General features: G+C 43.8%; 1 long non-coding RNA gene across 2 annotated transcripts; it reads right to left on the bottom strand.

Annotated features, from left to right (window-relative positions):
* Positions 1-4,905: 4,905 nt before the first annotated feature.
* Positions 4,906-13,048, bottom strand: LOC149327882 (uncharacterized). 2 transcript variants are annotated; one of them, XR_016286026.1, is made up of 4 exons: positions 12,945-13,048; positions 10,841-11,167; positions 8,926-9,011; positions 4,906-8,850 (listed from the first exon to the last, which is right to left on the bottom strand). It is a non-coding gene; the product is annotated as an uncharacterized LOC149327882 (long non-coding RNA). The 2 variants fall into 2 exon arrangements; XR_016286025.1 differs by lacking the exon at positions 8,926-9,011.
* Between the last annotated feature and the right edge of the window lie 318 nt (positions 13,049-13,366).

The following is a 13,366-nucleotide window of genomic DNA, read 5'->3' as shown; positions in this document are numbered from 1 at the left end:
TCGACAATTACGTACGCATGGCACTCATGCTAAGACTGGCGTGCATGTGAATATTCGTGTCCATCGTGTAAATAAACGGAAGTTGCATAAATAGTGAACTAAATGTAGTGTCAAAATGTCTGTGAAGAAAAAATTCTCATGTTTGCATGTGCTGTTGAGTCATTTTGATTGTAATGGCAAGCGTGGTTACGTTCAAGATTGCAGCAATATCTCGGCACATTATGATTTTGAATGGTAAAATTTTGTCTGTCTTGCATCCGTTGCAGTTTCAAGTAAGGTGGACGCACACAGTTTCAGCATTGCTGCCAACATGATTTGTGTGAATGGCTTTATTGTACACTGTTGGGAGTAAGGCTTCTAGTCCATCCGAAGTGCTCTGATGAAAAATACCTTTTATAATGGTACTTGTGGTTTCATGTCATTAAAACTACACTCAAATAATAAATAATGTGAGTTTGAGCTGCATAAGTGAAAGTTATTTTTTTATTTTATTTTTTTATTTCAATACCCTAAAGGCCCAATGCGGGCATTACATAGGGGGGGATTCATCAAAGAAAACAACAGATATAAAACACAGAATACAAACGGCTGAAAACAGAAGTAAACAAGTTAAGAAGGCAGGTACAAGTTAATAAGAGGAACAAAAAAAAAAATTTGGTTCGGTTCAAACCGCTACAGTGATAGAAGACCGTTCTGCTTTGAAACAGAAAATTGACATGCATTCAATTAATAAGCTTGGGATGAGCAACAAGAGAGAAAGCGTACATATTGTTGACGATGCAATGTTGACCCTTAAGTGCCCCTGTTACGTTTTCAGTTTTGTTGCCTTAATTTTCTTATGGTCGCACTGAGCTACCCGATTTAGAAAACTGCCAAAAAATAGTCGCACGTCCTAGCTTTAGTCAAAACCAAGGAGAAGAAAACATGCATATTTATATTTTCGTTTTATTTTTATGAATCAATTTTGTTGGCGTTTCCTTTGAATGAGTGTGTTGATTTTCGTCAACTGCATAAATGACTTTCTTATTTATGTTGCAATTTTTAACGTTTAATGCTTTTTTTTTTCTAGTTTATTGCTGGTTTCGGCTATTTATATTTACTTTTCTTTGAGGGAACGCGCGATGATGATGCTAGCGCTCTTACAGCGCCCCCTACAGTCAGTTAGCAAATAAGAAAAAAAAAAACAACATGGCGGTTGTTTACGTACGTTCGAATCGCGGTCGGCGGCTGTTGCGAGTGAAGTATTCGTCGGTGTCTCGTCTTTGTGGCGTGTGTAGTTCTTTAAATTTGCCCCTTTTTTGTTTGTGACCAGTAGACCGCCTATGGAATGCGTGTTTACCTCCCATGCGTCCCTAAAGGTGAGTGAGCAGGACGCAAGCCCGCGCCGTCCAGTACTGGCGTCCCTGATCTGGGTGTTTCCAGCTCATTCTGGAAAATATCTGTGCATATAACTCTTGTTATAATCATCACGATGCAGTGCGTGGGCTGTGATATGTCGCCACATTGACTTTCTCGTGATGCAAGGGTTGGAGAACATTGCAGCATGTCGTTTCCAGCCCGCCTTCGATCCTTCAAGACTGATCTGGACACCGAATAGTGACAGTACCAGTTGACGACTGTTGTGGGTGCGAGGTGGCGTAGATCTGCTAGATCACAGAGAGAAGCAATTGTCGGCAGAATAATCGCAAGACTAACCCACCTGTGGCTCGCAACCACCTCAGTGGACTGAAAAATGCTCGGGACAGAGCGAAGCAATAAAGCTGCACGGTGCGAACGCTATATCGCGCGTTGCGTAAATCAGAGAAAATCGGAAAAAAATTCTTTCGGCCTAACCGCACGTTTGTTCGGGCTCAAATTTCGCACAGAGGTTGCATTTGGCGGTCAGTTTTGTTTTATACCACATTTAGGTGGGGTACTTGCCTGATTCGGTCAGAATTATTTGGAAATCCCCATCGTCTGTGGCGACGGAGAACCAAAATCGAAAGACTTCGCAGCAATGGTACGCGTTGCGCCATCTCGTAGCCACCGGAGAAACGAGCCCTCTACCGCGCAGCCGTCCTCGGTAGAGGGCTCGTTTCTCCGGTGGCTACGAGATGGCGCAACGCGTACCATTGCTGCGAAGTCTTTCGATTTTGGTTCTCCGTCGCCACAGACGATGGGGATTTCCAAATAATTCTGACCGAATCAGGCAAGTACCCCACCTAAATGTGGTATAAAACAAAACTGACCGCCAAATGCAACCTCTGTGCGAAATTTGAGCCCGAACAAACGTGCGGTTAGGCCGAAAGAATTTTTTTCCGATTTTCTCTGATTTACGCAACAGTCTGTAGATACGTTGCTTACGTCTCATGTAGTACCTATCTGAATTAAATGTTCTGGAATGCACTGGCAGTGTGTACTTCTGCTCTTGGGGCCGAGTCGTCCTTCATGGCGCAGAAAGAGTGCTCTGAACGCATGTGCATACGCTGGGCGGCGCACCTTAAAAATAAAATTGTTTCCATGTTCACTGCATGTTTTCAAAGGCACATGAGTTCTAAGGTAATCCTCTGAGTTCTCGTTCTGCTGGTATAGTCATATTTGGTCTTTGCAATCAATGACTCTGTGCCCACATACTGTCAAAAAGCAAGATTTGTCAGATCTTTCTCAGCCAGAGATGATGTGCTGGCATGCATAAATTGATATATAGCATCGTAATAGTGTGACACTGAACACTTTATTAAGATTTAATAGCAAGTAATTTCGATGTTTGTGTAAGCCAGTGTATTTGCCTTCATTGAAAAAGATATTCAAGAAAGTGTTTTGGTGTTCGTATGAGGCGGGACAGAACTTGTCTATACAAAGTATGTGATAGCCAAGTGCTCAGGGCCAAATGTCACCTATCACTGCCTCTCGCTGGGGCAGGTGGCTCTCTGGAATTCTTTACTTCAGCATACTGCAAAACTAAAATATGTGAAGAGCTGTGCTCAAATTTCGCTTTACCGACTGTAGTTATTGGCTGTTGATTTTTTTTTTTGCACGTGGTGTACTGCTGATACAATAACACACATGGCTCAGTCTGTGCATTGTACTGCGTGCTACTTACTGCATGCAATGCTTCAAAAGCAAGGGTTCGGGCAAGTTGTTTGTTCTAGTTAAGGTTGGTCGCCGAACAGAAAGGGACGACACGGGAACCAGACACACAGCACCGACTGTCGAGATTTCTGTCAGTGCTGTGTGTCCGGTTCTCATGTTCATGCTGTCTTTATTTCTTTGCAATGTGACCAACCTTAGCTTCAAAAGCAGTCTTCGCACTATGTATAGGGAGGGTGCACAGAGAGGGCCTGGTAATAAGCGTGTTCATTTTGTGCTCGTGTCTGTGTACAGCACCTGGTGCTTGCTAACTGCTCGCTATACTGCACATTTCAATTTAGGTGCCAAATATACTTCCTTGTGATGCAGTGTGTGCACACCAGGGAATGATCTCGCATTTTGCATGGTACAGCGAGTACTCTTTTCCTTAACATGTAACAAACTGTAGCTGTCTTTCAAAAATATCATTTTAGTGCATCAGCATCAGAACCCCCCATGTTGGAATAATCCGTCGGTCTGAAGCCTCAGGTGACAGAGTGGAGGGAGTGAAATCCACCTTCACGAAATTGCAGGGAAGAGGGAAGAAGAGAGGGCGGGAGGAGGCGGTTGGCAAGCGGTTGCAAATCTGAGTCGAAGGGTGGAGTGGATGTGTCACTGATGGATGGGATTTCATCGGGTGAGTGGAGTGGGGGTGTCACGTAGTGATTGATGGTACCCATTCGTACAGTCTGACCCTGTCAGCGGCTGCTCGGTCCGGCAGGAACATAATGCTAACTTTGGCTTATGGGGTTTAACGTCCCAAAGCGACTCGGGCTATGAGGGGCGCCACAGTGGAGGGATCCAGTAATTTCGACCAACAGTGGCCCTTAACGTGCTCCGACATCGCACAGCATGTGGGCCTGTTGTGTGTCACCATCGGAATACAACTGCCGCAGGCGGGGTCATACCAGCGTCTAATGGAATTTGTTTAATTTTGTCGTTACACTCACAGTAAGATTAGTCCTTCCCAAGTACAAGTTGTATTTAATGTCAGAGTCCAAGGAAGGGCAGCTTTCCAAAGCCACAGCTGGGCTTGTACAGCGTAATTAAGCAGCATTAACATCCTTTAGAATCAATTAACGTGTTTGTACTATGATTACACAATGGACACAGTATTTATCAAGGCAAACAATGGCAGCGTATATATGCCTGCAAATGTTTAAATCAAGAATAGTATCTGCTAGCTTATTAAAAATATATCATTTATAAAATGACCGTCCAACTTCTCAGAAGTACCAAATCTGTGGAGAAATACAAATTGAAGATTGCCAATATGCCTAGGAAAATACATTTTGACTGTCAAAAAAGGATTAGGAGCACTTTATTATTAACTACGCGAGGATTGTGGAAAGATGGGTCGGGTCACACCCAATAGTGCAAAACATGAACCCTTGGAAAAGATGCGAAGTTGTGGCGCCTATGCACTCATATGCTGTGCATAATGGGCTGCCTTGCATTACCATAACCTGTCCAGGTAGACTGCCACAAGTCAATAAAAATCTCCGATATATACAACCACAGTTTTCAGTTAGGTAGACATTTTATTTGTGACATTCTTAATCTAGCTGGCAGGCTATCACCAGCCCGAGGTGAATGTGACGTGCAGGATGAAACGGGTGCCATATGTGGATACTGGAGTAAATGTGATGTGATGAGCCTTGGGAGCATTCCTCTTCACATGGCGCCAGGCAGTCTTGCGGCCACATAATACAGCTGACAGTGCTTCATTCTGTAACCTGTAATACTGCAGTTACTTGCATCATGAATGCAGTTTCTTGTGGGAAAAAATTAGAATGGTAAGTTTGGTGCATTTATTACATGGTGTAAAACATGGTGTGGTCAGTTGAACTTTCCCCAGATTTTGATGATTGATGTAGGGAAAGCATTTATTATGCAAATGCATCCATTATTTAAGTAAATATGGTGTACAAAAACCTGGAATGGAAACAGAAATCAGCATCTGCAGGATTGAAACAAATTCCTAACAACTTTGGCGCAGCACCATACCCATGACTGCCAAGCCACATTTTAGCCCCTAGCCTTTCACTCTACACTGTCCTTAATCTGTTCATTCCCAATGGGCCAGACATGAGGCCGTATGGCACTCGGGTATCCGTATCTGCCTATATGGACATGCCACGTTGTCTACTACACAGCTTTTTAAACACTTGTAGCAACAGTGTCAGTTTTCTCAGAAGCATGAAACTTTGTTATGATTAGTTTTATGACACACCCAGCACATTAAAGGGGCTGCGAAACACAGCCTGGGGGAATACCGGCTATACTTCAGGTGGGTTCTTTATGTCACACAGATGCTGACTTAAAAAGAATTACAGGAATCGATGCACAGGAACGGGAGTTATTCAATGAAGAAATTTCAAAATACAAGCAAACAAAACGCTGCCCTCAACTCGATTTTGGCGGGGCTTCCCACTCCTATTTCGCTCTCCCAATGACGGCACCTGGCGCAACCAATCAAAACAGCCAGCCAGAGCACGTCGCGGAAGTTTGTAGTCCATGGTTGCCTGCTCTCTGTGAGACTGGCAGCGTTGTTTCCATGCCAGAGCGCCCCTGGTGGTGTATTTTTATTTTACTTGCTTTGCAGGGCTTTTATCTAAGACAAACAAATTGTTTTTGTTGATCTAATATAAAACGCAGACAGGTAACAAAATGTGTCTCTATTTATTCACACAATTTGCAGTATATTTACTGTTTGTCCGGTCATCAAGCTCGCGCCAGGTGATGTCATATCCGCTGCTAGAAACCCGCCACTGTGTGGCGACACCATCAGAGCCATGAAGTTGTTTTTGGGAGGACATTAAAATATTAAAAAACGGAATGTACGCGGTATTACCGATGCTAATAGCACCATTATAACTCACTGTATGCAATCAACAGGCAAAACAATTAACTAAGATTGTGTTTCTGGGCCCCTTTAACAGGCATTCTAGCCAAATTATAATTTCGTTGCAGTTGGGCTTTGAAGCATTTTTCATAAATGACATTAACTGGGCACTATATGTTTCATCTAAGCTGCCTTCTCAACAAATAGGGGCATGTTAGAATTTCTAGGCAACAAAGTTGGCACAGTGTTCCCATCACACAACAGAAGGCTCATTGCTTGGAAGGCTGGTGGAGAGACACTGTAAGAGCCAAGCAAGTTCATTTATGAAGTGCTTTATCATATCAGGGAAGGCTATTCACGGCTGTTTCTACCATGGCAATATAAGTTCGTGTCACAAATTGCACCAGCAATGTTCTGAAAAATGAGTAATACTGTTTTTCTGTTGCAGCAGTATTCTCTTTGCAAAATAAGATGAATAGTAGTTTTGCGCTGCAGCTTTCAGTGTGCAAGATGACAGCTACGGCTTAGCCTTTTGTCAAGAATACTTTTTCAACTGTTCTAAAAGGCAAGGTGTGTTACTGGGCGAGTTGGTTGGGGTACATCTTGAGAAAAACAGCACTTGCAGACAAAGGAAACGAGAAGGACACACAACTGCGCTGTTTTTTTTTTGTGTGTCCTTCTTGTTCTGGTCCTTTGTCTGCAAGCGCTGTTTTTCTCAAGATGTCCTAAAAGGGCGGTGCACTGTGACAGCACGACGCAACAAAGAGGAATGCAGCATGGAGCGACACTTCATACTAATATTATTGAAGAGCGCATGCCTCTATGAGTGCATCACATGCAGATAAAATGAAATCAAGCAGGGATGACGAAGAAATAAAATTATAGTGAATGCAAGGCAGGTATGAACAAGAAAATGAGTGCACTAATTTCCCGAAGATGAAAAATGTTTGCCAATTGTCAGAAGTTCTCTGTTGAGCAGTGCCAGAGAGGGCGTACTTACACAAGCAGATTCTGAGTAGGGAATGAGGGGCCTGAAATATCTCAATTTCTTAATTGTCGGGTTTAACATTCGGGAGCGGCACATGGGCTATGAGGGACACCATAATGGAGGTCTCTGGATTAATTTACACCACCTGGGGCCCTTTAATGCACGCTGACTTTGCACAGCACATGGCCATCTTTGTATTTTGCCTCCACTGAAATGTGGCCACCATGGCCGGATCAAACCCACAGCCTTCGTGTAAGCAGTCTAAGAACGCCAGAGCCAGTGAGGCGCCATGGCGGGATGAGTTCTCCATTCCTAGGAGGAAAGTTTTGGGAAAAAGGAATGACTAGAAAAGAAATACCAGAGGCCTGTAGTGTACCGTCAATGGTGCTGCTTGATATGGGATATGATGGCGCACCTTTCTCATGACCATGTGGGCTTCAAGAAAATTAGCAAATGACACTCCTCTTCCCTGCTGTGTCTTGAGCTTGCTATGCTAAAGCACTTTGTCAGAATAGCCTGCCAACTAGCTCATAACATAATCCTAATCCCTCACCTGAAATCTGCCATCTTCAGCTGGCAGGGCCTACAAATGCCAGCACAGTCAAATGCTACTTTCTGGCTGCTCTGCATCTGACACAAGTGTAGCTCCATTATAGCAACAGCATGCATGTGCTTGTACATGTGCACATGCGTTGCATGGTCAACACGTACTTGTGTACATGTTGTGGCAAGCCTCGCACTGCTCACAATGAAGCTCACAGCCACTGCACGATTTGCTCGTTCTTTCCACTGTGTGCTTGAAGTTCACCAAACTTTGCGACTTTACATGCCACTGGCCATCTCCCACTCTCTCAGTACTGGACTTAGAAAGCTCAATCCCCACTTTATGCTTCCTAAATAGGGCAGATTTGCGGTGGTCTGCTCCTCCTTTGACACCTGTTGTAAAGTTTTTCGGATGTGAAATTGAAGAGTACTTTGATTAATGTATCCAATCACCCATTTACCTTGCCACCAAAGTGAGAGTACTTCAGTGCCTTGACTCCAAGTGATTATTTGTTGTTAATCCAATGTACTGCCGATAGCAGTAAGCCCACTGACATGCCCTCTTTGCGTATGTTTTCTCAAAATTTCTGACAAAGCCAAAGGCAATTAAGCTGATGCTCTTTGGAGTGGATACCAAGAAGTGCAGGGAGCAACTGTTGAGACTCAGTCTCATCTGTCCACTTCATCAGAGTGTGCAGCATGTCCCTTGTTGTACTCCTGCAGTCCTTGTTTGTGACTGTATTCAGGTGCGTGCTCCAGTTGTGTAGCACCTGCCAGCTGCAAAGCAGTCGACTCTTCAAGGGACCCATCACCAGCTCCCATGCACTGCCATAAACAGGGGCATCATCAGACATAAATGCCTGACATGGTATTGTGTTTTTTTCTTTGATGGCCTCGAAAAACCTCACCACAGTGCCCGTGTTCACCCTTTTTGAAATCAAGTAGGCACACGGAATACCAAAGGCATCTTGAGAAATTGTGAGCAGGGTTGTCAGTTGGAGTTAGTACTTATTTATGCCATGGGTGGAGTCAGTGCACAGTTTCGCTGCCCCCAATTCATAAAGGAGCTCTCGTTGTGGGAACGTCATTAATGCTAGCTCAAAGTCACCATCATGACTGTTGGGGTCACCCTTCTTCCTGTAATACAACAGTGGTGACTCATTTTTTGCCCTCATTTCTTCGACCCATAATTCAACACTCTTAAAATCGTCTGGATCTCTCTGCTCTGTTTTTCCAATCCTAAACTTATCTGCAATGTTACGGAGGTCCTTAGTGGTCACAAGTTGCATCCGTGGGCTTGATCCACTTGTAGCTGCTCGGATGTTGTGCACAATGGTTTTTTCTGGCACTCCTTCTGCTAACCAGCCTGAAAATGGTACAGAAAAAACTGTTAACATCTCTGGTTCATCTGCCTACAGCCATGTAATAAAGTGACAAATACTTCTGGTCGGATTCCTTCGTCTTCCACTTTGTTCCTTTTCACAGGTGACACACAGTTCATCTTACTTTCATTTCACTTTTGTGGCACTGCAAAGCACACAACAAAATGGTTGTTTCAAAGCCAGATGGACTTTATTTTTATGAGCTTGAGTGTTTAAACTTGCATACTGCAATGCAAAACAGGGAAGTTATATACAGCGTGTTATAAATGCGGAATATAACAGCACTGAAAATGTGGACAAGAAAATAATAAGGACATGTGCTTCTCATCCTGTCCCATTTCATTCTGCATATTCAAAAAATGCACCGATTCGCCTGACAGCAACCTTTAAAGGAGTAGAGACACCAAATTTTTGAACGCGAACTTTGTTTCTTTGGACTTGTGCACAAGACAATAGTGTGCACGAGTCACAATGTAGAATTCACTTACGCCAGGTGAATAATTTCTAAGTGAATATTTTTCTCATGCTGTTTCAGTTTCAACACCTGAATGACTGCTGCTAAGTCAGAGACAATTGGAGGGCATGCCAGTCATACATAAACTGAAATATAAATGCTGCTTGTTCATTTTTTTTTGCGATTTCAACTCTTGTGCAGGCTTGTGTTTTATGTTAGTGGTTTTTGAGGAAAGGAAATGGTGCAGTAACTGCCTCAACCATGCCATGAAGGAAAGAAGGAGTGAAAGAAGCAAGAGAGAAAGGTGCTGTAGTGGAGGGCTCCGTAATAATTTCGACCGCCTGGGGATCTTTGGGCACTGACACTGCGCAGCACGTGGGCACCTCTTGCCTCCATCGAAACTCAGCTGCCGCAGCCGGGTTCTAACCCGGGTGCTCCAGCTTAGTAGCTGAACACTCAAACCACAGCCGTTCCTGCGAGCGTTACTGATGAAGTGCCAAAACAGCCAAATAATTCTAATTAATGAAAGTTCACTGCAGACGATCTGTCTTATGAGAAAAAACATGGCCCTTATACAACCATTAGACTGGTGGCATTGCTTTGATCAGCAACAAAATGCCTACGCTTTTGACAGGCAGCCAAAAAAAGAGGCTAGCATCGAGTGCAACTGTCAGTCATTCAAGACACATTTCATAGAGCTCAAGCCGACTTCTTACGGATGAAGTTCAACGTCAGCCGATTGAGCGACAGACCTAGGATAGTCAATGAAACCAGCAGAAAAACAAAAGAACAGACATTGGAGTAGTTCAGTGCTAGACGACATTCCTATTTATGTTCAGTTCGAAAGACTGGACCCCTTCCACAAAGCATCTCTAAACTAAACGGCATGAAGTTCGTACAGACTGTGCTGTGCATGCAATGTGCCGTGGATCAATTGTTTTTCACCCTTCGATGCGACCAAGTAGGCTCAAGTGAATTGCACTACAGTCAGATACAACTCGAGAACGAAGTGGCAGATGGCCCTTAAAGAAGACCCCCTCAGTCAATGGCGTCAGCTGATTTTCATCAGTTAACCCAATTAAAGCCATAACTAATCCCCTTTCATCTGCCACCCTCCTGCAGTGCTACCCCCTAGGATTAACCATGACATCATGAGAATCGGTCGACGCCATTGGATGGCAGGCTTCCTTTGAGGGGCATTGGCCACTGGGTTCTTAAGCTGTGCCCTACTATAACTTCTTCCGCCCCCTCGTTTTGTGGGACATGCCTTCTCCCACTTTACAATAGGCATTTTCGTGTTGTCCCACCTCTTTCGTGCCATAGATGCATCGCAGAAGAATAAAAATCATTGAAATGATCACTCGAGTTAATGAGCAATATCTTCCCCCTAAAATACATTTCTATTGCACTTTCGTCTCCCATTTATGAAAGGTTGGTGGAGTGTAGCTTCTAAACGTTTTCACATTCCGGTACAGTCAACACAGCATGCACAAATGCTTTGTACAAGAGGAGTGGCTAACCTGCAAGCCCTCTGGCATCATCCTGGGACAGCCTTTGGTGGCAGGCCTCATTGAAGTGTCCGTAGTGTTTCTTTTGAAACACTACATATACCTTGCCCTCTTTCTCCATGACCTCTAGAGTAGCAAAGCAGTGTTTGCTGATTTTGCAGCTTCCTTGCCCCTTTTCCTGCCTTTGGCGCTGTTCTATAGGAAGCTCTTCGTATGAGCCGGAATGGTGGCAGTGCAGGTAGCGTTTAAAAACCCTTGGTGCACATTCCTTCTTTCCTGTAGAAGCTATAAAATGGCAGCAAGTTTTGCTTTCTTCTCCGTCTTTCCAGGCGCGAAATCCTGAAACAGAAAGATTGTAAACATAACTAAGCACTCCACATAGTATTAGTTAATTATTAGTGTGAAAGCACAATTCCGAACGGTAAACCCCGAGCAAGATCCTGCGATGTGTATGTGGGTTTGTGCCAAGAGCATAGCAACGGCGACATAGCAACCACAGCCTCACAGCAGCATTGCAACATAGTTATGACACGATGCCAACATATGATGTTAAGTCCATGACCTCTCATGACTAAAAAGAAATTTTTAAAAATTGAGGCGTGAACAAAGGTGGGCTCCATTTTGATAAAAACGTGTACACAATGATAGCACATGAATAACGGCATAAGGCATCCTTAGAAAGCCAACAGTAAAGTAACAAGACAAGGCAATGTTCATGAAATTCTGCTTTTGCACGTTTATAAAATTTCGGCAAAACTTCTCTGTCAATTTTTTGTGTATCACACTACTTTCATTTTTTGAAAAGCAAGGCCAAATTAAAGTTTGTACTTTTTACATACACTAATGAAAAATGCATGTGCTATGGAGTGGGCACATATGCAGTACTCTCGCACTACTACTGGCGCTCTGCCTCTGCCAAGTGCGCATGACAATCACAGATTTAGCTTCAAATTTTTAGCCTTTTGCCTGCAGTACAAAACTGCATTTCCCAGCTTTTTTATTGTTAAAAATTTATCAGTCATTCGCTTACTGTTTTTTCCTGCTATAGCGCATGGGGAACAATTTTTGGAGAAAATTATTAAGTTCAGGTTAAGTTATTACACGGACTGTTACATGGAAGTATTTCAATTTTACTACACCCTGCAAAAACTCATTCCTGCACAGCAACCTTTTACATGGCCCTGTCCTTTGACCACAAATTCAGGTCAGTGCTGTTGACTTCTAAAGGCAGAATAATGCTGGGCATTCTTCCTACACACTTCTGCATGTTGCGATTGCCATGGCTTCAGCGCTGCTAAGCCAGTGCATGCCGCGACAATGTTGTGTGTCCTGTCGAGACATTGCAGATGCCTGCAACAAAGCATAAGCAAGGCCTGTAGCAGCGAGTCTGCTGCAAGGACCAGTTTTCCTGCAGTGGCCACTTTAAATATGAAAGAGAGTGCACTGCTTGTCACTTTGCTTATGGAGGAGCTAGGACACCAAAAAAAAATTCTGCAGACACACATAAGACTGCTTACCAGCGAGAATGCCAAAGCATTAAAGTGCACAGTCATGCTATGTTGCAGAATGACGAGTCATGAGTGCAAGGCATGACTACGCAACTTTGTACAAACTCTGCACACCTTATGTTACTAGTAAAGTGCTGAGTCATGCTACACTTCAGAATGATTAGGAGTCAAAGCTATGACTACCTAAACTTTGTACAAACTATACACCTTACATTACAAATAAGTGCAAAATGACTATGACAAGTCATGGCTTTCAAAGGTTATAGTACGTTACGTTTCACATTTCACTCGAATGCCCGCAAAGGCTACCTCTGCAGATCTGTCGCACTAGACCAAGCCCATTGAAATCTTCATGGTTCCTTTAAAAAACGTGCATGTCATCGCTAAGTTTTTGTGCACAAAACCACGTGCAAGTTTCCCCAGGTGAGTGTAAGCCCGTAAATAAAAAAAAAAGAACGCGCTCTGTGTTTACAAACTTAAAATGCGCGCACTCGAAAAGTCAATAAACTGCAACTTTTCAATCGGTAATCTAAGCGCGCGACTGCATCCCGCTTTGGCCCTTTATTGCTTTAATCACAGCGTGCGTGCATGCAGACTTCGTTTCTTACCTTTATTAGAGTCGAAGACTAGATTCTCCACCTCTTCCTCGAAGTCGTGGTGCCGTCGCAGGTCACGAAGGGCGACAAAATGCTTCAGACGTAAGTCGCACAAGTTGTGACTGGGAGAAGGATGCATGGGCCTGCCTACTGGCTGGAGCCGAGCCACCACCGCTGCCGCGTGCAGATAGAGAGATCAGAGGAAAGAGAAAAAGAAAAGACGCGTCGCAGCAACAACCGCGTCCTTCCCCATGAATATCCTTGATGGGTGTTTTTAAATTACTAGTATTGAAGAACGCCTTGTCGCAAACCGCTGAAGCAACGCCATCGCACGTGTCCGTCTCCATGCTCAAGGCAAAAAAATAAAAAAAACAAGCGAGCAAGAAATGCACCTTGGGATACCTTGGGATATTGAGCAAGGATTTTCAAGAAGA

The sequence above is a fragment of the Amblyomma mixtum genome, chromosome 10, assembly GCF_055824585.1.
Source record: "Amblyomma mixtum isolate Tamu chromosome 10, ASM5582458v1, whole genome shotgun sequence".
NCBI lineage: Eukaryota > Metazoa > Arthropoda > Arachnida > Ixodida > Ixodidae > Amblyomma > Amblyomma mixtum.
This window is presented reverse-complemented; position numbering and strand designations above follow the sequence as displayed.